Source organism: Elgaria multicarinata, chromosome 3, assembly GCF_023053635.1.
Source record: "Elgaria multicarinata webbii isolate HBS135686 ecotype San Diego chromosome 3, rElgMul1.1.pri, whole genome shotgun sequence".
In the NCBI taxonomy this organism is placed as follows: Eukaryota; Metazoa; Chordata; class Lepidosauria; order Squamata; family Anguidae; genus Elgaria; species Elgaria multicarinata.
In genome coordinates this window covers 121,031,857-121,058,967 of record NC_086173.1, presented here as the reverse complement: position 1 = coordinate 121,058,967, position 27,111 = coordinate 121,031,857, and positions in this window count along the sequence as shown.

Sequence of the window (27,111 nt, the reverse complement as noted above, 5' to 3'; positions counted from 1 at the left end):
ACATTCTATATTTTATTGGAAAATCAGTGGGACTGGGCTACATGGTTGCTTCCAGAAGGCTTTTGTTCTCTTGAGCTGATTGATGTGCCTGAGATGCAAGGCCGGCCCAAGATATTTTACTGCCTGAAGCAAAGGGCAAGATGGCACCACCCATTCCATGAACAGTAGCCAACTGGACTGGATTCACAGTTGAATCTTACTTCAACAACAGCAATCAGTTGGATCCTTCATTGCACCTGAGGGCAGCAAGCTAGCTTAGGGGACACAGGGCAGGCTGAGTAGCATACTCTGTCCTCCAATACTTTACTTGTCCCTGAGCATCTGCTGCCTGAGGCTTGCGCTTCACCCTGCCTAATGGTAGGGCTGGCTTTGTTGACACCTATGAGCCACATGAGAAGCCCAGAGGTAATCCCTGCTAGGTCTAATGGGAGATCAGTGACCAAAACAGGTAGCACAGTTCACAAGAGAATAATTCTTGCTCTAAATGGTGTCATTTTTCTTTGGTGCTTCCTCCCTCACATCTGGATCAACACAGCAGAGAGAAACCACATTCCCATCTGGACAATCCCTAGACAATCAACTATTCTGCAAATATCCAGCTGTTATAATGAGCAACAACAAGCTTTAGTCTGACATGTTCATTGCTACCTATCAGGCCATTGATGAAAATATCCTGAAAGCACCACTTATACTTACCAGTACCTCATTTCCAGGTAAGACAAAAGTACAAGTTTGCCAATGTGAAGCCAAAGGGCTTCAGCATGGAGATGGAATCTGTTCCACCAGCAGTGTCCAATCCATTGGTGGGCAGGTACCACTAGATTTTACCCAGCATGGGCTCTTTTTCAAATATGTTCCTGATAAATCAGGAGCATCTTTTTAATTGATCAAAGTTTTTTTTTAATCAGCTAATCTAAACAACCAATTAAACATTGCATCCCTATTTCGTATAAGAAAAACTATGGGCATAGCTAGATGGGGCGATATCCCGGGGATCGCCCCGGTATCATCCCTGTGCGTTCACATGACGCACAGGGGATCCTGGGAGCAGGGAGGGATGATCCCTCCCTTGGCCTGGGCTATCGCCCTACCCCTTTAGCCCACTTTTTCCACAATCTCGGGATGGTCCCGAGACCATGGAACGCATGACTGGGCGTCGCGTGTTGTCCTGGCTCCTCGCGAGTAACCACGAGGAGACGGGATCCGGGCATGGGGCACAGAGTTCCTGGAGCTCTGTGCCCATTGGGGGTGGGGTGGGGGGAGCGGGGAAATTAATTTATTTATTTTAAAAATGTTACCATTTGCGCATGAGCGCTCGTGCACTCCTCCGGGGGGGGGACACAAAATGGCGGGTGTTACGTCCTCTTCCTCCTGGGACGTCGTGCGCCGTGTGTAGACAGCGGGGGAGATCTCGCGATAACCATATTGCAAGGTCATACCCCCTCTGTCATGCTAAACCCCAGTAGGTCTAGCCATTGCCTATGACTTAGAGCTGATGGTAAACAACTTTTGTTTTAAAATATATCCTTATTAGTTCGGAACAATGTTTCTAATTCCAAAACATTGCTTACAGAAAACATAGTTGTTCTTCTATATCCGAAAAGCTCTGCTTGACAGAACTTTTGAACACAATAGTGCAATAATGTCCGTTTCAAAAACACGGATCTAGCAGACTATTTGCAGAGTATACTGAAACAATAGTCTTCCAGTTTAAAAAAATAGCACAAAAATGTATACACATTATTTTATTATGAACTGTGTCATTGTACATCACTAATTAAAAATCCTTTTCTTGATTCATAAAACTTTCTCCACATATTTTCTTTCATATAAACACATGTGCACTTATTGATCAGTTCTCAATAAGTTAATCAGATTTTTTTTCTTGAAGTGTAAAGAAAGAAAAGAAAGAGATTCTTGTTTTGATTCCAGGCTTTAGAATGTGCTTGGGTATTGCTATGCAATTTCATAAATGTCCACTTTATACAGAAACAACAGCAATAACAAATACACACATTATATAGAAAAAAGCAGCTATAGAAGCAACAGCCAGTAGCGTTACACTGAAACGGTATAAGTCTTTGCCTTCTCAGCACTGATTCGCTATTTGTTTTTAAAATTGGGTACAAAAGGAAAGCTGTTTGAAGAACAAGCTATGAAAGGATACTAGAGAATATCAGTTTTGGGTGGGGAGGGGCTGTTAGATTGTTCACTTATTTCTATGTTCTTCTTCTTTGTATACTGCCTTGGGAAGTTTTATGAAAGGTGGCATAGAAATATTTAATAAATAAATAAATGGACAAATTGTCTGGGTATAAGGCAGTTTTATGTTCCTATCCTTGCAGCTCAAATCTAAGCATGTATACTCAGAAGTAAGTCCCACTGTGTTCAACAGAGCTTACTCCCAGGAAAACAGGCATAGGACTGCAGCCCTAGTTGCTTTGTGAACTTTCCTATTTTATTCACTGATTTTTTTACGGCTCTAAACACTCGTTCCTGTAATGTTTTGACATATTTTCTTTTCTACTGGAGAAACCACCTTGGTTTATAAGCTATGTAGGCTTCTGAAGACTCATGCCACAATAAATAGTCTCCAGTGCAGCATATCCCATAATTTCTTGGCATTGCATTGTGTGCTACTCAGGTCAGTGGCAAAAGACCCATAGATTTACTTTGCTTTGGTGGCTAAAAGGAAGAATCCATCCCCTTTATGTCGCAAAGACTAAATGCGCTGATAGGAAAGCTCTGGCATCACTTAACAGATCTGAAACACTGACATGTTTGAGAAAAGATGAAATTCTTCCATTAGCAACCAAGCACAAATCAAAACTGTGCCTAAGGGACACAGGCATTTCAGGCCAGATCTACACCAAGCAGGATATGACACTTTGAAAACAGTTTGAAAACAGTATATGCAGTGTGTCCTGGGCCCCAACAGTTGTCACTACTGTTATAAACCATTTTAAAGCAGTAGTGTAGATCCTGCTCCAGACTGTACATCTACTATAGTCTAAAGCAGCGGTTCTCAACCTGTGGGTCGGGACCCCTTTGGGGGTCGAACGATCCTTTCACAGGGGTCGCCTAAGACCATTGGAAAACACATATTTCCGATGGTCTTAGGAAACTGTATTGACTGAACTATGTCATGTATCATCTTTTGTATTATTAAAGCTATTGTTATGTATTATTTTCATTAGCAAACCATCCCATGACAATGGATCGTGTAGAGAAGAACGAAAATAATTTTATGGTTGGGGGTCACCACAACATGAGGAACTGTATTAAAGGGTCGCGGCATTAGGAAGGTTGAGAACCACTGGTCTAAAGCCTCAATCTGTTAAGACATTATCCTACAGAATCTCCCTTGAAATTAATGAGTGCTGTGCTTTTCCTTGGACAAAATAACCTTTTTCTTTTCTTTTTTACTTTGGGTCATACTTTACTTTTTTTTTCCCCTTTAGGTCATACTTTATTTTCCCAAGAAAAGCACAGTTTCTCATCTACAGAATAAGTATGCTCCCCTTTCCCTGTTGTGATGACGAAGTGAGCGCCATGAATGTGACTGCCAATGTCTAGGACTGAAATTTCCCCAGATGTGTTTACTTTCATCCAGGCTTCCCCCAACAAATACTTTTGGCCTTTACAAGGTCTGTTGCCCATGTCTACTGTGCACAGTAATATTCCCATTCTGCTGTCAGTTCTCAAAGATGTTACCAGAAAGTTTGATCCTGGGAGACAGGGCAGGTGTCAAATTCTACAATATGGCTTTCGATGGACTATTGTGAAGCTTCATATTATGTCATGCTCTGGGGAAAGACAGTTGTCTCCGGCACCACTGGTGAGATCGTATTGACATAAGCATGCGTGGCTGAGAAAGGCACCTGGTCATTGCTGAAAACAGGTCAGTGTTGACAGACCAAACAACTTACAAGTTTCAGGTAGCCGGGATATATTGATTCAAAAGGGTGTTCAAAGGAAGCAAATGTATATACAGCTAGCTCAAACAGTGATTAAGAAAGGGACTTATTACACGGGTTATCAAGGAAGTGTATGTAACAAGAGCTCTTTTTATACCTGTTCGCTGATGTATGATTGCTATGGCCCCTTACCCCATTCAGAGACAGCAATGGTGGGTCCAGAAATTGATAATTTCTGTAGCAATTTTTAATGTGTGCAGTGCCTTACCATCACCATCTGTTTGGCCTTGTCAATGTGGTGTAGGCTACTATTATTCTCATTGTGAGGGCCGGCCCAAGACATTTTGCTGCCGGAGACATAGGACAAGATGGTGCCTCCTACGCCCCATTCCATGTACAGAAGTCGACTGAACTGGCATTTGAATAATTCAGCATTGGCAACGGGACGGTGACTTCCACTGTACCTGACGGCAGAAGGCTAGTTTAGAGGGGGGATGGAGGGCAGCTGCACGGCACACACAGGTCCGTCCTAAAATACCCTGCCTGTAGCATCTACTGTCTAAGGCAGGCACCTCACTCTGCCTAATGGTAGGGCCAGCCCTGTTTATTGTAGAGAGGAAAATAAGGCTTATTTTCTGAGACCCGTGGGAGCACAATATCTGCTTACAGCCAGGCCTGGCAGCGGCACAGAGCATCCTTGGAAGATGACAAGCACCCCTCCCAGCACCCTGGCAAGACCCACTGCATACAGCACTTTTGGCAAGTAGAGACATGGCAGTTTATGGCTTTATCTGCCTTGTTTCCCTTGGCCCATCTTAAGCCCTGCTGGAACTCTCCTCCGACGGTCTCTAAACACCACCACCACCATATTCCCATTTGCCCCTCTGCTGTTCCCAGATTCCTTGCCTCTGTTCCCATCTCTTAGCCCCAGCTGCCCTGTTCTCCATCCATAGCCTTTCTTTCTGATTTCCTCAGTCATTGCACATTTTCTCGAACTCCTTCCCCCACCCTTTTCAACAGTTGCATAACAGGGAGGAATTCAGAGTTGAGGTTTCTGCCACCATGGAGATGCCTCGATAGGGAAAGCAGCACTCCTCGGTTTCTGGCTGCTGTGCAGTGATTAAATCGACAGAGAGACCCTGACCATTAAAACCGAACTGAACCACCACCAATTGCCTTCTGACTTAATAAGCAAGAATGGGATCCCCCAAACAGCAGGGGGTGCATGGACTCAGATAGCTGGACAAAGCAGCAGCATGGGGTTGTCATGTCAAATGCTGGGGCAAATTCCTGCATGACTCAATGGGAGATACCTGATGAAAATCCCTAATTAAAGGGGTGGGGAGTGACAGCTCAAACACCCAGCCAGCAGAGGGAAGCTGTGAATGTTTCTATATACCGCTTAGGAGTGCTCACTTGCTCATTTGTGTGTCTATCTGTTTTCTAGCATAGAGTGGCCAAGTGTCCTATTTTACAGAGGACAGTCCTCGATTGAAAGGACTGTCACAGGAAGGGTGCCCTCTGTTTGAAGAGTTGTCCAATTCTAAGTCGGATTAAAGACAAAGAACCAGAAGATGGGAGAGCAGGGACTTTGAAGTTGCCCATCAACAGTGGCTGGACAGCAGACTAAGCAGGCACAGAGGATCTATTTAAATTACAACATTTCTATCTAAATCTTCATGCATGCCTAGGCAAAATTTATGCCTGCTTCCCCTCTCCCGGTAATGCCTTTCCCCTCTTTTGAACATGTGTAACTGGCCACCCTGCTACCGAATTGGCTCCAGTGCCCCTGCTCTGAGCCCTCTAGTGTGCACTTGTAGGACACATAGGGCTGCCAGATGCAGAGGTCAAAGCTCCTGAACCTGTGCAGTCAGCATCAGGACCTAGCATCCTTGAACATCTGCTGGGCCGCAGCACCCTAGCAAGACCCACAGCTAATGCCTGATCTGCCCTGCCTTTCTCTGTCTCCTCCCGTGAGCAGACTCAGGAGCCTGGATCTTGCCACCTTTTTCATTTCTCACAGTGCCACTGATGCCATGGGGCATCGTTGGAAGTTAGACCTTTTTAACCTCCAACAATGGAGGTTAACCTCCATTTTAACCTTTTTAACCTTTTTAACCTCCAACAATGGAGGTTAAAAGCAGTGGTGATCAGTCCTCTGTTTGAAAGGCTGCCTGAGGATTGTCCTCTATTTTCAAGGTGGCCTCTGTTTGAAGGACTGTCCAGTCCAAGCCCAGGAGGAAGACGTGGAGCCTTAAAGTTGCCCATCAACAGCACCAAGGCAGCAGACTGAGCCAGGCACACATAGGTCACCTGCCCAAAGCTCTGGTGAGATGTACTGCATACCTATTTAAATTATAAAAATAATTTCAAAATTTGCATTGACACATACAAACTAACATATGCAAATTTTCTGCAAAATAATGTCTTCTTTTTTGGTGATGCATTTCCTCTTTTTGGGCAATTCGCAAGTGGCCACCCTACCACCAAAGCCAAATAAATCACCAAGGCAGAGGAAGGAGCCCACCAGAGCAGATTTTGCCCGGGGCCTCTTCAAACCTGGAGTGCAATGGACTGCCCCTGTGTGCAATGCAGTCCTCAGAAGTAAGTCCCACTGGGTGCAATGAGCTTACTCCTAGGTAAGTGTGCATAGGATTGTAGTATTAGAAGTCATGCAGCAGAGGGGCTTTCAGCAGGAGCCACTTCTCATGGTGAGGAGAAGAAAAGCTTGTTCCTTTCCCAGGGGCATTTGGCTGGCCATTGTTGGAGACAGAATACTGGGCTCAGTGGGATATTCGTCTGATGTACTTATTCATGTAAAGTGAACATTAAAAGTATGCATATGCAAGGGAGGGGGACATGAGCTCACCACCCTTCGCAATTGCCAAGGCCATTTCACTGATAAGATAGAAAGCTGCCCCTTGGAATACTACAGCAATAAGGAAGCAGACTGGCTGCTCCTTCCTTGCTCCTTCCACCCCCACCCCACAAATGGGTGTGTTGGTGACATCTGCTCATATTAAGAGCGCCCGCTGAGACGGCTTCCCCATTTCTTCTCTGTACAGCATCCTGGATTATTCCACCAGGCTTTACAGTTCGCACATTCTCAATGCCTCTTTTTTTTTCTGTGCCAACCATGTTTATCTACTTATCACAACCTTGCTCTCTGTTGGCTTCTGTAAACAATGCTCCATATGTTTGTATCAATGGCAGATTAAGGTGTTCTTGTCCCGCATAGATTATTACCCAAGAAGGCAAGTGCGTACCTGTTTCTTTCTTTTGTGCTGTGAAATTAGCTTGGCTATTCATTTCATGCAGGTTTACTGGAACAAATAATAGGACAGAGGGCATAAAGTGATTGCATGTTGACACAAGAAATGGAAGAATTGTTTATCATTGTCAAACGTGTGGCTTAGTTCCTTCCAGGGGTACTGTCAGCTGATTTCAGTAAACCTATTACTTCTCCAAGGTGGGGTTACTTTTATTCAGTTGAAATGTTTATTGAAAACCTCTCCCACAAAGGTCTTGCCATAGCAGGATAGGGCGCCATCGGTGGTTAATCTGCTTCATGGCTGTCTGTATGTCTTCTAAGCCCCATGGTGGCTGGGGCAGTGGACCTGTGTTGGTTATATGACGCAGCCACCGACTCATAGCCACCACGGGGCTTTTACACAAAGCTGCACTTTTAAAAAGTTGGGGACTTACCCCAACTTTTTTCTTCAAAGCAAGGACACCACAGCCCTTCCACCGTATGAACTCACTCCATCGTCAAGCCGACGGTGTTCTGGGGCAGATGGCAACCCCTGATTGGTCACTGGAAGTTGGGCAGAGGGCAGGGAGCAGACCCAGTGAGCTGAATGGCCACTGGAAAGCCAACGCTACCTCCTGACATCAGTATTACCTGCTGCCACCACCCTGCAGTAGCAAAACCACAGGGTTTCGTGGCAAAGCAGGCCATGAAGGTAGGGCCCAGTTGTGGACATGCAGCTTATGGAATACATGATGAATAGGCCTTATCCATCCATCCATCCATCCATCCATCCATCCATTTTACACAGCCATCTGTTTCCAAGGCTGCTAGAGGACCACCCTTTATTTGAAGACATCCTCTAGTTGAAGAGCAATCTAGTCCAAATTTGGTTTAATGAGAAAGAAGGGAGAGCCAGGGCCATCAAGGATTAGTACCTGGACAACAGACAGAGCAGGGCACGCCTTGTGTCAAATCATTAGGACCACATCATGGTAACGCTATATCCCTCCTTTGGGCATTTATAGCGCTCAGGACACACAATTATATTTGTTGCAGTATTTTGGATATTGTGGGATAAAAAACAGGAAATAACACTATAAAATAGTATATGGAAGTTATATCGTGCCGCAACAGTTATCAGTGCACTTCAATACCACTATAAAGGAGTAGTGTAGATCTAGTCTTGGTCACAATCGTCCACAGTATGTTGAGATCTATTGCATTTCTATTTAAATGATAGTAATTATTTCCATATTTGCATCTTAACATATAAATTAGCATGTGCACATTTTATGCAAAATGGTGTCCTTGGCAATATGCAAGTAATCACCCTATGTAATGGTGATTCTTCTAATCACTGTATTTCTTTCTTCAGCAAGTGCGGTTTTTTCTTTTGCAAATGATGGGTGCTTCAAGCTAGCATCCCAGTGATAACACCTTAAAATAGCCAGTTTATGGAAGTGGCTGCTGCCATGTGTGCTCTCCATCCAGGCTGAATGTGTGTGTATGTATGTATGTATGTATGTATTACATTTATATCCCATAATGTTCCTCTTCTCCATTTTATCTTCACAACAACAACCCTGTGAGGTAGGTTAGGCTAAGATACTAATTTCACAGCCTATGGGCCTGCAGTTTAAGATTGCAATCCTATGAACACTTGTCTTGGAATTATTTCTGATTGCAAAATGTAGATTTAAACAGGAAAAAAGTCCTACAATTCCCATCATGCCCCATCCAGCATTGCTGTCTAAACATAGATAAGATTCACTATAAGTTAGGTTAACTCAGGATCCAAGCTCCTATTTCTATTTCGTGTCAACTTCCGGCCCTAATTCACTAAATACAGCAGAGTCCTAGTGAGCATTATCAACAAGGTATTTATTTATTTATTTATTACATTTCTATACTGCCCAATAGCCGGAGCTCTCTGGGCGGTTCACAAAAATTAAAAACATTCAAAGTATAAAACAACAGTATAAAACCATAATATAAAATGCAATATAAAAGCTCAACCAGATAAAAACAGCAGCAATGCAAAATTACAAATTTAAAACCAATGACAAAACTGTCATTCACAACACTGTTTGTTTGTTTGTTTGTTTCAGTATGCACCTTATTCTAACCAGAATAGGGAAACCGATACTGCTATGAAATGTTCCTGTACATGAGTGAGAACTTGGAAACCACCCCAGCATGACTGTCTGGGCTAGGAGTTGAAAAACAATTTCTTTTTTTTTCTAATAGAAACAGTTCTGCCAGTTATTATTGAGCTCATTAGATGGTAATCTCCAGAAGAAACACCCCTGGGATTACAGCACATCAGTTTTTTACAAACTCATTCTAGAATTATAGATGTCCATTACACATCTGGATATTTTTCAATGCAAATTGTTTGCTCTGTGGTGCCATTACTTTTGGATGTGGGGCCCGTGGGATTTGAACTTGTACAGGAGGTGGACTGTGATCTATAGATGGAACACACATACCGACTTAGCAAGGTCGGACACGCTTCAAAAGGAACAGTGAGTGTGCTTTGAAATAAGGTTGTGGAAATGTTCTACTAAGGCCAGATCTACACCAAGCAGGATATAGTGGTATGAAAGTGGTATGTGTCAATTATTATTATTATTATTAATTTATATAGCACCATCAATGTACATGGTGCTGTACAGAGTAAAACAGTAAATAGCAAGACCCTGCCGCATAGGCTTACATTCTAATAAAATCATAATAAAACAATAAGGAGGGGAAGAGAATGCAAACAGGCACAGGGTAGGGTAAACAGGCACTGGGTAGGGTAAAACTAACAGTATAAAGTCAGAACAAAATCAGGTTTTAAAAGCTTTAGGAAAAAGAAAAGTTTAACAGTTGTCAGTGCACTTCAATACCACTATAAAGCAGTAGTGTGGCTCCTGCCTCTTATATACTGCTTTCATAGTGCTATATCCTGCTTGGTGCAGATCTGGCTTAAGTAGGGAACTCCGGCACATAAATATCGAGTTGAAGCCAATGTGATAAATCTCAGCACAGAAACGAGCGTGCTGTATGAGAAAATATTTCATAGGAAGCTTGCTAGTGTCTGGTGTTATGTGCCACTGCTTCCTTCATATGCTGGCAAAGTGTCATCTCATTTCTGAGTCAGCGGTGCTGATTCACAAAGAAGGTCAAGGAGAGGAGGAGGAGGACAGGGGAAGGTTGTAATAGTTTCAGAAAGGACATTTAATCCACAATGGGGGTGGGCATTTAATCCACAATGGGGGTGGGCAACTTGTGAAGGCCTGGGGCTGATTTTCAGCCCCGGAATCTAGTGAGGACTGCATCCTCCCCCACGGCCACCTCAATCATTGTTGTCAAATTTCACCAGCAATTCTGAGGTGAGAATTGCTTTCCTTTAAAAAGGTGTGTGAGAACAAAGCCTTGTTTTAATGCAAATCTGCATTCCAGAAGGCCCGCGGGAGTGAAATTATGTATTAAAACAAGGCCTTATGCTCCCTCTTGTTTAAAGGGAAAATACAGCTTTTTTCTCACTGTCACTTTGTGATGCTGGAATTTAGTGCCAAATTCTGTGGCAATTTAGGGGAGCACAAAAATGGACAGAGAGCTGCATACAGCCCACAGGCCACATGTTATCTATTCCTGGTCTACAAGCATGCTACTTGTATGATAGCTAATGCCTCTTCCCTCGGCTATGCAGATTCAGATTGGATCATACATGCTGAGAGCCGTGTTAGGAACTGTGCTGGGCCCGAGTTTGGGCCCAGTGATTTGAATTAATTTCAGGGGGTAGAATAAAACTAATCCTGAAGTTTAGAACAATCTTCGACTGACAGGCAGGCAATACTGTGTGGCTAATGGGGGTATCAAACTCCCCCTTCCACCACAAGAATGTTGCTGGGACCAACACTGTGTTATGACCAGAGCAGGCAAACAACCGCTTGAAGAGGCAAAAAGGTTGTGGTTGCTGTTTTTAAAAATAAAAAAACAACCATGAAAGAACCCTTTAGTTACCTCATATTTAAAGGTAAGGACAACCCCCTCCTCCCCCAGTGATTTTCCGAACAGTTACTGAATAGTCCCCCCCCCCCTTTTGTGGGGCATGAATAGTCCTACAAAACTAAGGGAAGGATATTCAGTCCATTTCTAGCTAAAACTCATATGCTCCGACTGTTCCAATATACTAGGGCCAGTCTTTCCCCCTTTAAACCCCCACTTTTGTAGGCTTATTCATTGTCCTGAGCTTTATCCTATTTTTATCTTTGGTAGCATACTAGGTAAAGAGTCAACAGAGGCGAAAATGACACACACACACACACACACACAGGCTTCAGGTTGTAGAAAAATCATCTTCATCTCCTTCCCCTGGATGGTTAAAAAATACAGTAATCTCCAAAACATAAAAAGTTGTGGGTGTTGCTCCATTAGAAAAATAATAATCCAAGTTGAGTAATACCTTTATTAAAACCAACTGTGCTCTGAAACTGATTAGTGTTGGAGACAGTTCTGTGTAGTAGTTAGATTTTTTTAAAAAAAATACAGATAAATTAATTTTTAAAGAGTTTTTCAAAATAATAATCATACGCTTACTAAATTCATTGAATAAAAACATTATAAAACAATTTAACAACAGGTTGCTATGATGTTTTAACTTTCAGCTGTCAATCATATAATAAGAGTAAACTTTCAATCTCAATCTATCATGGCTTAGTATATTCAGTACCACAGACAAGATACAGACCGGATTTGCATGCAACAATCCATGGTTTTTAAACCACTCAGAGTTCACAACCCAAAACAAACCATGGATTCTCTTTCTGGGTTGTTCAAGCTTAATAACCCATGGTTAGTTAGTTTGCCCATATTTGCATGACGCAACAACTCAGGATTCAACTATGGGTTGTTGTTATGTGCAAACCAGGTCATCCAATCTTCTCTTATCCCAAACTTTTTTTTCTATAATGTCCTCAGCGCAACCTGAAATCTGTCTTGCACCTTGCAGGGACTAATCTTATAAAGGCTGCAATCTTGAACAAAGAATACATAAATTCTGTATCTCTGCATACAAAGTGACTGAATGTCGTGGGATGATCCTGTCACACCTTGTAGAAGGCAGTCAACCTGCCCCCTGAAGAGGGCTTCTCGTGCTGCAGTAGCACAGTATCCAGAGTGACTGAATGACCCTATCACAGAGCCATCACTGAAAGCCTGTCATAGCAGAGTGTTTGGAAAGAGGCCTGCCCAGGACAGTTACTCATGCACAGACACATAGGATAGCCTCCTTTGAAGGTTGACAGCCTTTAATTGCTTAAGTAATTGTTTATTTACCACAACATGCTAACAGTTCTGCTTGGACACTAATGTACCCCAGAGCACAGTTTGAGGATTACTATTCTGAAACTTTTTTTTTATGTGCTTCTAAAAAGCATAATGTGTGAAACAGCTCTTAGTCTTTGCTAGGAGACCAAGGGTTGGGTGCTGGAGCATATGTTTTGTGTGAAGAAAGTCCTGTACTCAGTCTCTGGCATCTCCAGCTAAAAGGACCAAGTGGTAGCTGATGTAAAAGATTTCTTTGCCTGAAACCCTGAGAAGCCGCTGCCAGTAGGAGCATGAAATAGTAGACTAGATGGACAAATAGTCTGGCTTGCTAGAAGATAGCTTTCTGTGTACTGAGGCCTGGCGTCAGGGTTGTGACATCCTCAGTCAGCTGCCAGGGACCACTGGCCCTGAGCTACGATTTAGGGGGGGGAATGTTTTGTTGGCAGCCAGCCAGCACTTTGAGCAGCACTGGACATCAGACAGGGCAATTTTAGGTTCCCACAATGCCCAGGGGCAAGGTATTGTGAGCATTTAAAATGGCATCCAGTGCTCATTCAGAGTGCTCCTGCTGCCACTGCCAGGGTCTACCAAGGTAGAAGAGGGCCCTTTAGCGCTTGCTTTCAGTGTGTATAAGGAAAACAAAGCCCTATGAAGAGAGACTGAAAGAACTGGGCATGTTTAGCCTGGAGAAGAGAAGATGGAGGGGAGACATGATAGCACTCTTCAAATACTTAAAAGGTTGTCACACAGAGGAGGGCCAGGATCTCTTCTCGATCCTCCCAGAGTGCAGGACACGGAATAACGGCCTCAAGTTAAAGGAAGCCAGATTCCAGCTGGACATCAGGAAAAACTTCCTGACTGTTAGAGCAGTGCGACGGTGGAATCAGTTACCTAGGGAGGTTGTGGGCTCTCCCACACTAGAGGCATTCAAGAGGCAGCTGGACAAGCATCTGTCAGGGATGCTTTAGGGTGGATTCCTGCATTGAGCAGGGGGTTGGACTCGATGGCCTTGTAGGCCCCTTCCAACTCTGCTATTCTGTGATTCTATGGTAAGAATGACCATCCCTCAGTTTCTATTCTGAGCATGCCACCAGATTACAAGAAGGGCGCTAGAGCAGGGTCTTATCCCGAAATGCAATGGAGGCAGCCTGAATGCAGGTGCTAGCTCTCTCTCGCTCTCGCTCTCACACACACACTCTCTCACACACACACACACCAAATAAACTAGCAGTGGCCCTCTATGGATTAAGAACTACCTACTGTTTTCCTGCCCTGCCAAAGAAATGTCCCCTTTTCTTTGCATTCAACATTTTCATGGATGCCAGTTCCTGCTCGGTGCTTATTGTCACCAACTCTTGCTAACCTCATGTGTCCATTTGCGTCACTCTGCAGAATTCTTCCACATGACTTCCACCTCAGAGTTCCCTAAGAGGATTGAATGAGTAAAGACGCAACAGACCTTATTTGATACACAAATAGCCATGTTCATTAGCAAATAACACACTGTGAGGCAAATTATGGCGGTGGGGGAAACAACCATGAGGAAAGCCAATAGATTTGCAGCTAAATCGGATAGACCTGGACATTTCCCTCAGCATGAAAGTCCTTCCGTAAAGCTGAGGGAAGCTGTCTAGCGGCTTGAGCTCCTGTAATTCCGGGATTCCAATCCCAGCATTGACATTAACGCCACGTAATCCTCTGGCTCTGACATAAAGGGCAGAACTTCAGCTGGTACAGGTTGGCATAGCTCCACCAACATCAACGGAGCTATGTTGGGTGTCTGACTGCGTTGTTGTTGTTTCTAAAAAACAACAACTCGCTCAGCTTAAAAATCTTAGTACAGTAAATTCACATGTCCCTTTGGACACAAAGGGACTTAGAATGAATAAACTTACAGAGGACTGTGATATGAAAATCAGAATTCTTGCTTCTTCCATGCTTGTTCTGTGGGAGAAACATAACAGCAACTCTTCAATCTACTCTGGAGAATTAGCTTTTATTTTAATGGTAGAAATCTTATTGCAGGGCTGTGCATCTGAATGCCTTGCCACAGGGGTTATCTACCCCTTATTTATGCAACCATAGCCAGACCCGAACCCATCCACCCCACAAAAAAGTTTATTGAGCCCACAGTCAGCTATATGTAGCCAGGGGACAGTTTGCCCTGGTGGGAAAGAAATTGTGTAGGCTTTGAGTCACTTTTTGGATTTGGAAGCTGTTGTATAGTATAGGCTGGCTTACCCAGACATCCAAGATTCAGTCTGGGAAGAAATAGGAATGAACTCTCTTAACAAAAATCAATAGAGAGTTAGGGCCTTGCTAGACCTACCAGTTAATGCGGAGAGGAGAAGGAACGAGGCTGCGCTACAGCTAGCACGGGCCGTCGCCCATTTCTACACGCGATGGGGAAAGGAAAGCCCTGTCACGTCCTGCATTTCAAAAAAACCTTAAAGGGCCATGTGCGCAGGAGCGCACCAACGAAAAGGTAAGTCCTTGTTTTTTAAAAAACGTGTTCACCACTCCCCCCGCCCCCAATCCCCCCCCACAATGTATGATGCCCCCCGCTCGCCCCCTCGCTCGCCCGTTTGTCTGCTCACCCTCCCACTCACCCCCTTGCTTGCTCGCTCGCTCGCCCCCACTCGCCCCCCTCGCCCGCTCACTCGCTTGCCCATCCACCCCCGCTCACCATGTCCAACCCCCCGCTCGCCATGTCCACCCCCCCGCTTGCCATGTCCACCCCCCTCTCGCCATGTCCACCACCCCCGCTTGCCATGTCCACCCCCCTCACCTTTCCACCCCCCCCGCTGTCTTGCCCACTCGCCATGTCCGATGCCCCCTCCGTCCCCCCCGTCCGTGATCTCCCCCCTCCCCAGCCCGATGGGCACAGGGCAGAGCGCTGTGCCCAGTGCGCGGATTCTCCCGGCTGCTCATGAGTAAGCGAGCAGCCGGGAAAAGCCACGGAACTAACTAGACCTTCTGCAGCCCTGGGCTCAGCCCGGGGCTGCAGAAAAAATGGGCCATAAGCGGATCCAGTTACCCCGGGTCAAGGGAGGGTTTAGCCCGGCCTGACCCCAGGATCCCCTGTGCGTCGTCTGCACGCACAGCAGGGAGCCCGGGCCTCGCACCGGGCTAAACCCTCGTCTAGCAACGGCCTAAGTCTGTGCATTTAACATTAGCCTGTAGAGGCAATTCAGGGAAAGAGGTGGGCAGCAGGTTCCTCTCCATATCGTTTCAGTTCCAAATTTAAAACATCTTCTCTCACTCTTCCATCCATTTCATGCTATTTCAAAAAGTATAAGTGAAATTCAGAACCAGAGATTTACCAATTTGCCTTGGTGCGGTACTAGCTTTGAGATGTAGTGTAGAACAGTAGCTAAGGGACTGAGAATATAGCCAGGCATCAGAGGAGGGTGACGAGGATGATCAGGGGCTGGAAACAAAGCCCTATGAAGAGAGACTGAAAGAACTGGCCATGTTTAGCCTGGAAAAGAGAAGGCTGAGGGAAGCCATGATAGCACGCTGCAAAAACGAGAGAATGGATCTCTTCTCAATCATCTCAGAGTGCAGGACATGGAATAATGGGCTCAAGTTACAGGAAACCAGATTCCGGTCGGACATCAGGAAAAAGTTCCTGACTGTTAGAGCAGTATGACAATGGAACCAATGACCTAGGAAGGCAGCTGGACAGCCATCTGTCAGGAATGCTTTAAGGTGGATTCCTGCATTGAGCAGGGGGTTGGACTTGATGGCCTTACAGGCCCCTTCTCTACTATTCTATGATTATGGGGGATTCATGTCTGGTGGCCACTTGTGAATTGCCCGCAAAGAGGAAATGTATCACACACCCCAAAAGAAGAAAACCAATTTGCAATACATTTGCATATCCTAATTTATATGTATAGATGCACATTTGGAGATAATGATTATAGTTTAAATATAAATGCAGTATATCTTACCATAGTGTGGAAGACGGTCACGAGGTGATGTGTGTGCAGGGCTGGCATCAAGAGTAGGTATAGTTGGGCACCCCACGAGGGCCCGTATCCCAGCAGGGGCCTACTGACAAGAGCCTCCTGGACTTGCTCCTCCTCATCAATGTTGCAAGCTGCCTTTCCCTCTGGCCCAGACAACAGAGGTGGTGAGAAGGAGGAGGAGCAGATGCCAGTGCTTGCTTACCCACCAGCTCTCTGCCTGTCAAACATGCAACCCAATGAGGGCAAAGTGGAGGAGGAGGAGGAGGAGTTGGTGGCAATGGTAGTGAGATGGCAGACTCACGGAGGGAGTGGTCCCATTGGGGGCATCTTGCCCAAGGGCCCTCAAAAACCTGGCACTGACACTGCCTCTGCACCCTGTTCAGTCTGCTATTGGGGAGCTGTTGATGGGCAACTTTAAGACTGAGCTCTTCCTTCGGGTGGTTTGTCATCTTTTTACTGGACTTGGACTGGACAGCCCTTCAAATTACAGGACACCTTCAACGTAGAAGACAGTTCTCTGGCAGCCCTTCAAATAGACTCAGAATAGTAAAGTTGGAAGGGGCCTATAAGGCCATCGAGTCCAACCCCCTGCTCAAGGCAGGAATCCACTTTAAAACAAATAATAGGACTGTCCCCTGCAAAACATGGCACCTGACCTGGCCATGCTGCTGCTGCTAACTCATGTGTTCCCCACATACCTCCCTTATAACATCTAGGTTTTTAAAAAAAGAAAAAGAAAAAGAAAGAAAGAAAGAAAGAAAGAAAGAAAGAAAGAAAGAAAGAAAAGCCTGATGTGACATCATATCATTCAATATTTCCCCACATTCTTCAAAGAGCATCCAATAGACTGGAGTGTGTGGGTGCTAGTGGTGGTGGTGGAGTGCTAAACGTAATGACATCCTATCACACATTTCTATTGCAAGACATTACTGGGTTCTGGCAGCATCCAAACATGTGTCCCTGTAATGGCCAAACAGGCCCATTGCTGTGAGTCCTCAGTTCAAATTTCACTTCTGCCGTGAAATGGCCCAGTGGCTTAAGGCCACACTTTTTGTACGTGAAGCACTTTGAATACTCTCAGTGGCTACACACATTCTAAGTTTTATTGATCTAAACTGAAAAGTCCCAGTGCTTTTAATTGACTCTACTGCCAGACGCTTTTGGTAGTCCTGCCCATGGCAACATAAACTCCAGCATATTGTGGAAGTATCTGTTCCAGAGAACCGTTGGTGGAATATCTGAAACATTTTAAAAAAAAACAGATAATGACTCAAAATCTGCACGAGGCCATTCCATTTCCCCCACCCCCACCCACCCACACCCCCTTTCTCCTCTCCCCCCAGCCCTTAACAAACTGTTGGTTTGGCAGTGGTGTAGAACAGCTGAATATCCATGGCAGGACATCAAGAGAGAAATATTAACAGACGCCTAAGTGCATTGCATAATGCCCCAAACCTTAACTCACTGGCTGAGCCTTACTAAACAACAATCAGATGATCTCTCTGACTTTGGAAAATAAGAACCAGCTGGGGAGAGGGGTGGGGTGGGGGGCAGCAGCCACAACGGTTTTAATTTCCATATGGATTTTATTTCTGCATTGTTCTGCACTTCCTGCCATTTATACGATTCAGAGGTTTGTGCCGCTTTCATGTTTTTGTTACCTTGCTTCCCATGACATGCTTCGTCTCAATGCTGCCCTGGGACTTCATCTATCAAGGCCGGCACAACCATGTTTAGAGGTGCATAACACAGACACATCTGGACACTTGCAGATATGGAACTGAGTTCTCCTTTTGTAAATGAGCACAGTGAGCTGGTGTGATTCTTCTGCGCACCATTACATAAAAGATCTTAACCATCCGTTCCAGAGCATACACACAACAACACATAACTGTATGTGACTAAAAACACATACAGTTTTCAAGACTGCAAATTGTTTCTGGAGCGCAGAGATAGCTGAAGCATTTGCGTATCCAGTGTGCAGGCTGAAAGAATGCACGCTGCATGTTTACTTGAAAGTAACTCCCACTTTGTTCAATGGATTTAGTGCTAGGTAAGTGCCATGGAATTCTTTACATGGTCAAGAGGCTGGACATGACTCAGGTAGCGCTCGCTTGCCAATCACTTTATTGCAGCAACACAAAACACACGTTGCAACGGAGCTCTCTAATACAAGGAAAAGAGAACTGCCCACCACCCCGAGGTCTAACACTTTTATAGATTTCTACAGTTTCCATATGTAATTAGACCACGCCTTATTGCAGAGGTCAATTGTCCAATCACAAAGCTTACAATATTTTAAGCATGGTATAACCTGTTGCCTGGTTACATGGGAACTAGCTGACTTATACATTCTGTATCTCCCTTTGGCTCCCATCCTCCACATGTCTCAGCTTTGAGAAATAGCTGGCCATCTATTTCCCTTTGCACCATATCCTTGGCCGTGAGAGACAGCGGACCACGTACATTCTACATTCGCCTTTTGCCTTAGCAACACAGGGTGAAAAGCAAAGCAAACTTCTTTTAGTAAAGCAACATTTTTTTATCGATAAAGGTCAATTTCTACTACAATAAGTAACAAAATATCTCCTCCAGCAAAATCTCTAGGAAATTTCTGATTATTCCCTTGCCTCTGGATACTGGAGGTTGCATTAGGACTTGTAGCCATTGATAGCCTTTGTCTCCAGGAATTTATCCAACCCCCTTTTAAAGCCATCCAAACTGGTGGCCATCACTACATCTTGTGGTAGTGAATTCCATAATTTAACTATGCGCTGTGTGGAGAAGTTCTTCCTCTTATTTGCCCTGAAACTCCTACCAATCAGATGACCCTAGGTTTTATTATTATGAGAGACAGACAGACACACACACACACACACACACACACACACACAGAGAGAGAGAGAGAGAGAGAGAGAGAGAGAGAGAGAGAGATGTTTCCCTATCCACATTCTTCATGCATAATTTGTACACCTCTATCATGTATAGCAGCTTGGAGAAGGCTGACTGAGACTATGCCATCAAATGCTAGGCTTCAGAGGCTTCAGCAGACCCCACCCCACCCCCCACCCCGCCCCAAGGGGAATTTCAATAGGCTATAAGCTTTGCTGTCAGCCAACCCCTGAGTCTATCTGCAGCTCCTTCTGCCTTCTACCTCTGGAGTGCAGAACCATCCATTGACTTGGGCCACAGCTAGACCTAATGATCCTGGGATCATCCAGGGTTCGCCCCTGCCTGAGCACTGGATCCCCTGTGTGTCACCTAGATGAACAGGTTTGACCCCTGGACGATCCAGGGATAAACCTTAGGTCTAGCTATGGCCTTGGGCTCATTCCCTTTGCACCACGGATGGCAAATTTGCCCATTTCTGATCCATGCCACTTTTGCGTATTTCGACCCGTAATTCCTTTTCCTCATTAATTGGAGATTTAAAAAGGAAATCCTCTCAAAATGGCATGACATCTATTTCCGCTCAGAATATGCATTCCAATGTGCATTTTCTCTCAAAATGCATATATATGTTGCTGTTATCTGTGGTTTATTGAAAAGTTTTTGAGACTTTTACAATGAAAGAATTCCCCCACCCACCCAGCTTCCCAATTATACAGTTCATTTCCCTCACCCTGTACTGAGGTCACTGACATGCTAAGATCTGTGTCTTTCATCCTAAACAATGCACAATTAAAACTTACACATATGCTGATCTGCTCTTTCTGATAATATGCTAAAAATGAAGAAAGAGTAAAATGAATATTGCCTGTTTTTAAAATGAATGTTGACTGTTTTTGTTGAATATTTATTTTTAATGTCACTGTTATTAATTTTGTAAACTGCCCAGAGAGCTTTGGCTATGGGGCAGTATATAAATGTAAATAATAATAATAATAATAATAATAATAATAATAATAATAATAAGGAGGAGGATGTTAACATGGCTAATATCCCTTTCCTGGGCAAGGTGCTTGAGCGGGTGGTTGCAGGACAACTCCAGGCACTCTTGAATGAAACAGATTATCTAGATCCATTTCAATCGGGTTTCAGGCCTGGTTTTGGAACGGAAACTGCCTTGGTCGCCCTGTGGGATGACCTCTGTCGGGAGAGAGACAGGGGGAGTGCGACCCTGTTGGTTCTCCTGGACCTCTCAGCAGCCTTCAATACCATCGACCATGGTATCCTTCTGGATAGGTTGTCTGAGCTGGGAGTTGGAGGTACTGCGTTGCAGTGGTTCCGCTCCTACTTGGATGGCCGATTCCAAAAGGTGGTGCTGGGGGATTATTGCTCTGTGCCGTGGCTCCTAAGCCATGGGGTTCCACAGGGCTCTATTTTATCCCCTATGCTGTTTAACATATACATGAAGCCGCTGAGGGAGGTTATCCGGAGATGTGGACTGAGGTGTCATCAATATGCGGATGATACCCAGCTCTACCTTTCCTTTTCATCAAACCCAGGTGAGGCAGTGACTGTTCTGAACCAGTGCCTGGGCACGGTAATGGACTGGATGAGGGCTAACAAACTGAGACTCAATCCAGACAAGACGGAGGTACTGTTAGGGGGTGGTTCATCTGTCCAGCGAAGTGATGTTTGCCCTGTCCTGGATGGGGTTGCACTCTCCCTAAAGGATCGGGTCCGTAGTTTGGGGGTGCTGTTGGATCCAGAACTGTCACTTGAGGCACAGGTGAACTCAGTGGCAAAGAGCACCTTTTATCAGCTTAGGTTGATATACCAACTATGCCCTTATCTGGACAGAGATAGCCTAGCTACAGTTATCCATGCTCTGATAACCTCTCGTTTGGATTACTGCAATGCGTTATACGTGGGGCTGCCTTTGAAAACGGTCCGGAAGCTTCAGCTGGTACAAAACAGGGCAGCCTGTTTACTAACAGGGACTGGCTGGCAAGATCACATTACGCCAGTCCTTTTCCAGCTTCATTGGCTGCTAGTCCAGGTCCGGGCCCAATTCAAAGTGCTGGTATTGACATTTAAAGCCCTAAACGGTTTGGCGCCAGGGTATTTGAAGGAACGCCTCCTCCCATATGTACCTGCCCGGACCTTAAGATCATCTACAGGGGCCCTTCTCCGTGAGCCCCTGCCAAAGGAAGTGAGGCAGGTGGCTACTAGGAGGAGGGCTTTCTCCGCTGTGGCACCCCGGTTGTGGAATGAGCTCCCCAGAGAGGTCCGCCTGGCGCCTATACTGTACTGCTTTCGTCGCCAGCTCAAGACCTCTTTATTCACTCAGTATTTTAACACTTAATTTTAACTTAAATTTAAATTTTACTGTTTTAACTTTGTATTTTAATCTTATATCAATTTTGCTGCGTGGTTTTATCCTGGTTGTGCTTTTTATACTGTATTTTGTATTTGTGCTTTTGGTTGTTTTATGATGGTTTTAATTTTTGTGAACCGCCCAGAGAGCTTCAGCTATTGGGCGGTATAAAAATGTAATAAATAAATAAATAAATAAATAAATAAAGGAGGAGGAGGAGGGAATAGAAAGAAAGAAAGAAAGAAAGAAAGAAAGAAAGAAAGAAAGAAGGAATAAGAAAACAAAGCATAATGTGGTGAAGTAGTCCAAGAGCATCATCAGACAGGGGAAATCGCATTTCCCTACCGTCACTATGGCTTCTGCTGCTGTCCCACAATAGTGACTACAAGGGGAGAGAAAGAGAAAGCAGCCACAATCACGTGGCCCATTCAGTGGGCGTTTTTATTGCACTGTTTTTTCTGCACACAGCAGGAAAATAAGTTGGATTTACCAGGGGTTTTTTTTTATCATGGAAAAAAGGCCAGTAGGGTGGGAGATGCATGGGAGGCAGACGGCATCATCAAAACAATGTGCAAAAAACCCATGAGTGGACAGTAACGAGCGTGCGATAAAACGCTCATCTGATGATGTCCCATGGGTGAGGAATTCATCTTTTACTCATCAGTTTGCATATAGACCTAAGAAATTCTGCTAAGTATTTTGAATTTCTCTTCCCTCTTTCTTTTTTATTTATTTATTTAATTATTTAATTACATTTATATACCGCCCCACAGCCGAAGCTCTCTGGGCGGTTTACAACAATTAAAAATAGTAAACATTAAAAGTATACAAAAATTTAAAAAACATAAAAACAGTATAAAAACAACAGTATCCATTTAAAAACAACAATTTTTATGTGAACAATTTGTATTTTGATACATTTAAGCTGTGGAGAGCTCCTTCACGACATTCGGAGAAGTGTGAAAGCTGGTGGATAGCTAAGTTCTGATCCGCAGATCAGCCCAAAAGGTACAGACCACTTCATTCCGTACAGGCATTTGTAAATATCACACTCTTTGTTTCCTTGTTCCCCCAAGTTGCCGTTTCACATTGACACACAACCAAAAGAGGCTTGAACTGGCATGTTTTATCTAGCATCCCACAATATGTTGACTGTATTTGTTTTGAAGTGTGTATTATTATTATTATTATTATTATTATTATTATTATTATTATTATTTATATAGAACCATCAATGTACATGGTGCTGTACAGAGTAAAACAGTAAATAGCGAGACCCTGCCGCATAGGCTTACATTCTAATAAAATCATAATAAAACAATAAGGAGGGGAAGAGAATGCAAACAGGCACAGGGTAGGGTAAACAGGCACTGGGTAGGGTAAAACTAACAGTATAAAGTCAGAACAAAATCAAGTTTTAAAAGCTTTAGGAAAAAGAAAAGTTTTTAGCTGAGCTTTAAAAGCTGCGGTTGAACTTGTAGTTCTCAAATGTTCTGGAAGAGCATTCCAGGCATAAGGGGCAGCAGAAGAAAATGGACGAAGCCGAGCAAGGGAAGTAGAGACCCTTGGGCAGGTGAGAAACATGGCATCAGAGGAGCGAAGAGCACGAGCGGGGCAATAGTGTGAGATGAGAGAGGAGATATAGGAAGGAGCTAGACAGTGAAAAGCTTTGTAGGTCAACAGGAGAAGTTTATATTGGATTCTGAAGTGAATTGGAAGCCAATGAAGAGATTTCAGCCGTGGAGTAACATGGTCAGAGCGGCGAGCCAAGAAGATGATCTTAGCAGCAGAGTGGTGAACAGAAACCAACGGACTGATGTGAGAAGAAGTATTGCTAGCTCCCTGCCTGTTAGCGTGGTCCCTAATTCACACGTGAAAAAAGTGTTTTCATGACATTTGTACAAAGATACATTTGCAAGTACAAAACATGTACAAAACAGAAAATGACAATTCAGTCTTTATGCAAATATTGCAAAACAACACCTTTTTAAATTGAAGTGAATGCACAATCTTTCCCAAAAAGTGATATACATGCTTTAAAAATATTAAACCAGGGCACAAAATGTAGATATTCTTTGAACCACCCTTCCCTAATCGGGCACCTTCCAGATATGTTGCATGATAGGTCCCATCATCCCCAGCCAGCATGGGCAGCAACTGGGGATGATGGAGGTTGTAGTCCAGTATTACCAGAGAGCACCAGGTTGGGGAAGAATGTTTTATACCAATGGAAACAAAGTGTGTGTAAAGGAGGGAGCTCTGAAAAGGGAGGAGAAGAAGTTGTCATTGGATGGAATACCCAAAAACACTTGCCATCAGCTTTGAAAGGCCTGGCTCTTTCACAAAATCCAAACTTTCAGGCAGTTGTGTGATATGTCTCCCCAACATATTGCAATCAGCCTGTTTTAGCACTTAGCTCTAGTCTTTTCCTGTTACCTTTTCCCAGGCCAGTGCCTAGACAGTGCAGTCCTATGCAAGTCTACTCAGAAGTACATCCTATTAAGTTCAATGTGTGCAGCTCTTTCAGACACACTTCCGCTACATAATATCCCCTCCACCACTAGTCCTCGTAATAGTTAGTGGAGGAGTGGTAAACTTTGTAGTGCAGGTGCTCAACATGGCAATCCCCACTTCTGCACCTCCAAGGAGAGTCCAAAACTGCAGGCAGCTGTCTGGTTCATATTCAACAAAAACAGCTGTAGCCGTTTTCATCTCAACCAGGAGCCGTGTGTGTGTGTGTGTGTGTGTGTGTGTGTGTGTGTGTGTGTGTCAAATGGGTCTTTATTGCCCATTGAAGACCAAGCCACCCCAAAATGCTTTGCAAGTGTAATGGGCAACTGCTTGCACAACATGAACATTCAGTGGAGCTCTGCTACAGCTATTTGCGTTTGTGGGATGACACCGTTGGATCCTGTCCTATGAGCCCTGGCTCTGCTACACCACTGCTCATAGTGGTGTAGCATAGCACTGCTCAACTATCCACCTAGCTTTCCTCCTCCCATCCAGCAAGCCCAGGTGTATTTCATCCACCAGAGAGTTAACTCATTATCTTGCTTCTGCCCAAATTTCAGACAAAAAGAGACAAGGATATTACAAGCAGCTACACACACACACACACACACACACACACACACACACACGTACACGTTCCTTCTATTCTCTTCCACAGAAATAATAATCTATATGCTGCCCTGGCTAGCTGCAGTAGTGCCACTCCACAATAAGTGGTTTGACAGTTATGGTGTGAGTCTCCTTTCAAGTGGCAGAGAAAGACAGTGAAAATGATATTACCGGTCCTCTTGATATTGTTTTCAAGCAATGCATGAAGAAGGAGAATCACTTCCCCTTATAGGTTCATTCACTGTTGTCCCAACAGAAGCAAACACAGGTGGGAAAATCCAAGTGCACTGCATCTTTCACAGACAGAAGTACTCAGAAGGAATTCGGACTTATCTTGGAACATAAAAGCACCTTCAGTAAACACTGAAATCAATGGGGCATTAAGAGTGCTGATAATTTCATGGACGAAAGGCCCAATCCAATCCGTGTGTGTGTGTGTGTGTGTATGAGCTAGAAGGTTTTGTTTATTTCCTTGTTGGATCTTTCCAATAGTTCAGTTTCAAACGTAAAGCTTTACCACAGATGCCAATTAGGTATACCATCCCTTGCTATCATCCCAAGACATGTTCAGTGGTGCTTTCACTTCCTCCTTGCAGCTATTGAAGGGTCAAGCGGTAGGCTGTATAACCAGTTCAATCCTTGTGGCTTTCGCTGCTTAGGCCATAATGACCACAAGCAATTACACTGGACAAACACACTAGAGCCATACCTTTCCTCTTTCTTTTTTATTTATTTGATAAAGTACAACGCTCAGAGACAATAAAAGAAAGAGATTAAGAAAAACAATAACTTTTGCTTTATTCACCGTGGTTAAAGCCATGGTTTAAGGTGTCTTCTGAACACAGCCTGGTTTTCTGGCTTAACCACCATGGTTAAAACCATGGTTTGTTTGTTTGTTTGTTTAGCCATGGTTTAAGATGTTTTCTGAACAGGGTCCATGAGTCACAGAAAAATAAAAAAATAAAAGCCTACACACAGGGGGATTCCACACGTCGTACTGAGGGCGCTTCCATGCGCCCCCAGTGCGCACCCAAAGCGATCGTGTAGCTTGCCTGTTCGAAGAGACGAGGAAGAGGCGTCCTTGCCGCCGCCATCGCCACCCACCTCCTCGCCGGCCAGGTCGGAGAGCTTGGCCGAAGAAGGCGGGGTGGAGAGCTTCTTCCGCCGGCGGTGGCAAGGACGCCTCTTCCTCGTCTCTTCCAGGCAAGCTACACGATTGCTTTGGGTGCGCACTGGGGGCTCATGGAAGCGCCCTCAGTACGACGTGTGGAATCCCACACAGATAGCAAACATATCAGAAGGGAGCTAACTCTGTAGCAGGTCAGCAATGCTTGCTTCTTAATGATTGCTTCTAATTTTAAATAAATGTTGACAGCAAGCAGCAACATTTCTAATAGTTATTCGTTTAGAGAGATGTGTAGGACAGATGTAACATTTTAAGAGTGGACCTAAGAAGACTCCTGCTGGATCAGGCCAATGGCCTTTCTAGTCCTGCATCCTGTTTCCCCACAGGTGCCTCTGGGAAGCTCAGAAGCAGGACATGAGGGCAATAGCTCTTCCCTACTGTTGCTCCCTGGCGACTGGTATTCGTATCAGAGGCATGGCACCTCTGATCCTGGAGGTTGTATATAGCCATCATAACTAGGGTGACCATGTGGAAAGGAGGGCAGGGCTCCTGTATCTTTTGTGAACCACCCAGAGAGCTTTGGCTATTGGGCGGTATAAAAATGTAATAAATAAATAAATAAATAAATAAATAAATAAATAAATAAAATTTAACAGTTGTATAGAACGGAATTTCAGCAGGTGTCATTTGTACGCATGCAGCACCTGGTGAAATTCCCTTTTTCATCACAACAGTTAAAGCTGCAGGAGCCCTGCCCTCTTTTGTATCTGGTCACTCTAGCTATATTATGCTGTATGCATACAAATGACACCTGCTGAAATTCCCTTTTCTGTACAACTGTTAAAGATACAGGAGCCCAGTCCTCCTTTCCATATGGTCACCCTAATCATAACTAGTAGCCACTGTTTGCTTGAAATGGTTCAAGTTCACTAAATCTACAATCCTATACTCACTTACCTTATACCCAACTCAATAGGACTTTACCTCAGAGTAAACATACATAGGATTGTACAGTGACGGTTCTAGGTTTTGGGGGCCTTTGAACAAGACACCATTAATGGGTTCCTTCTCAGAGTGAAGTCCACCTTTTTTTTACCGCCAGGAAGAGAGCCAGTGGGCAAGCTGGCAGTGAGATCTCTTCCACC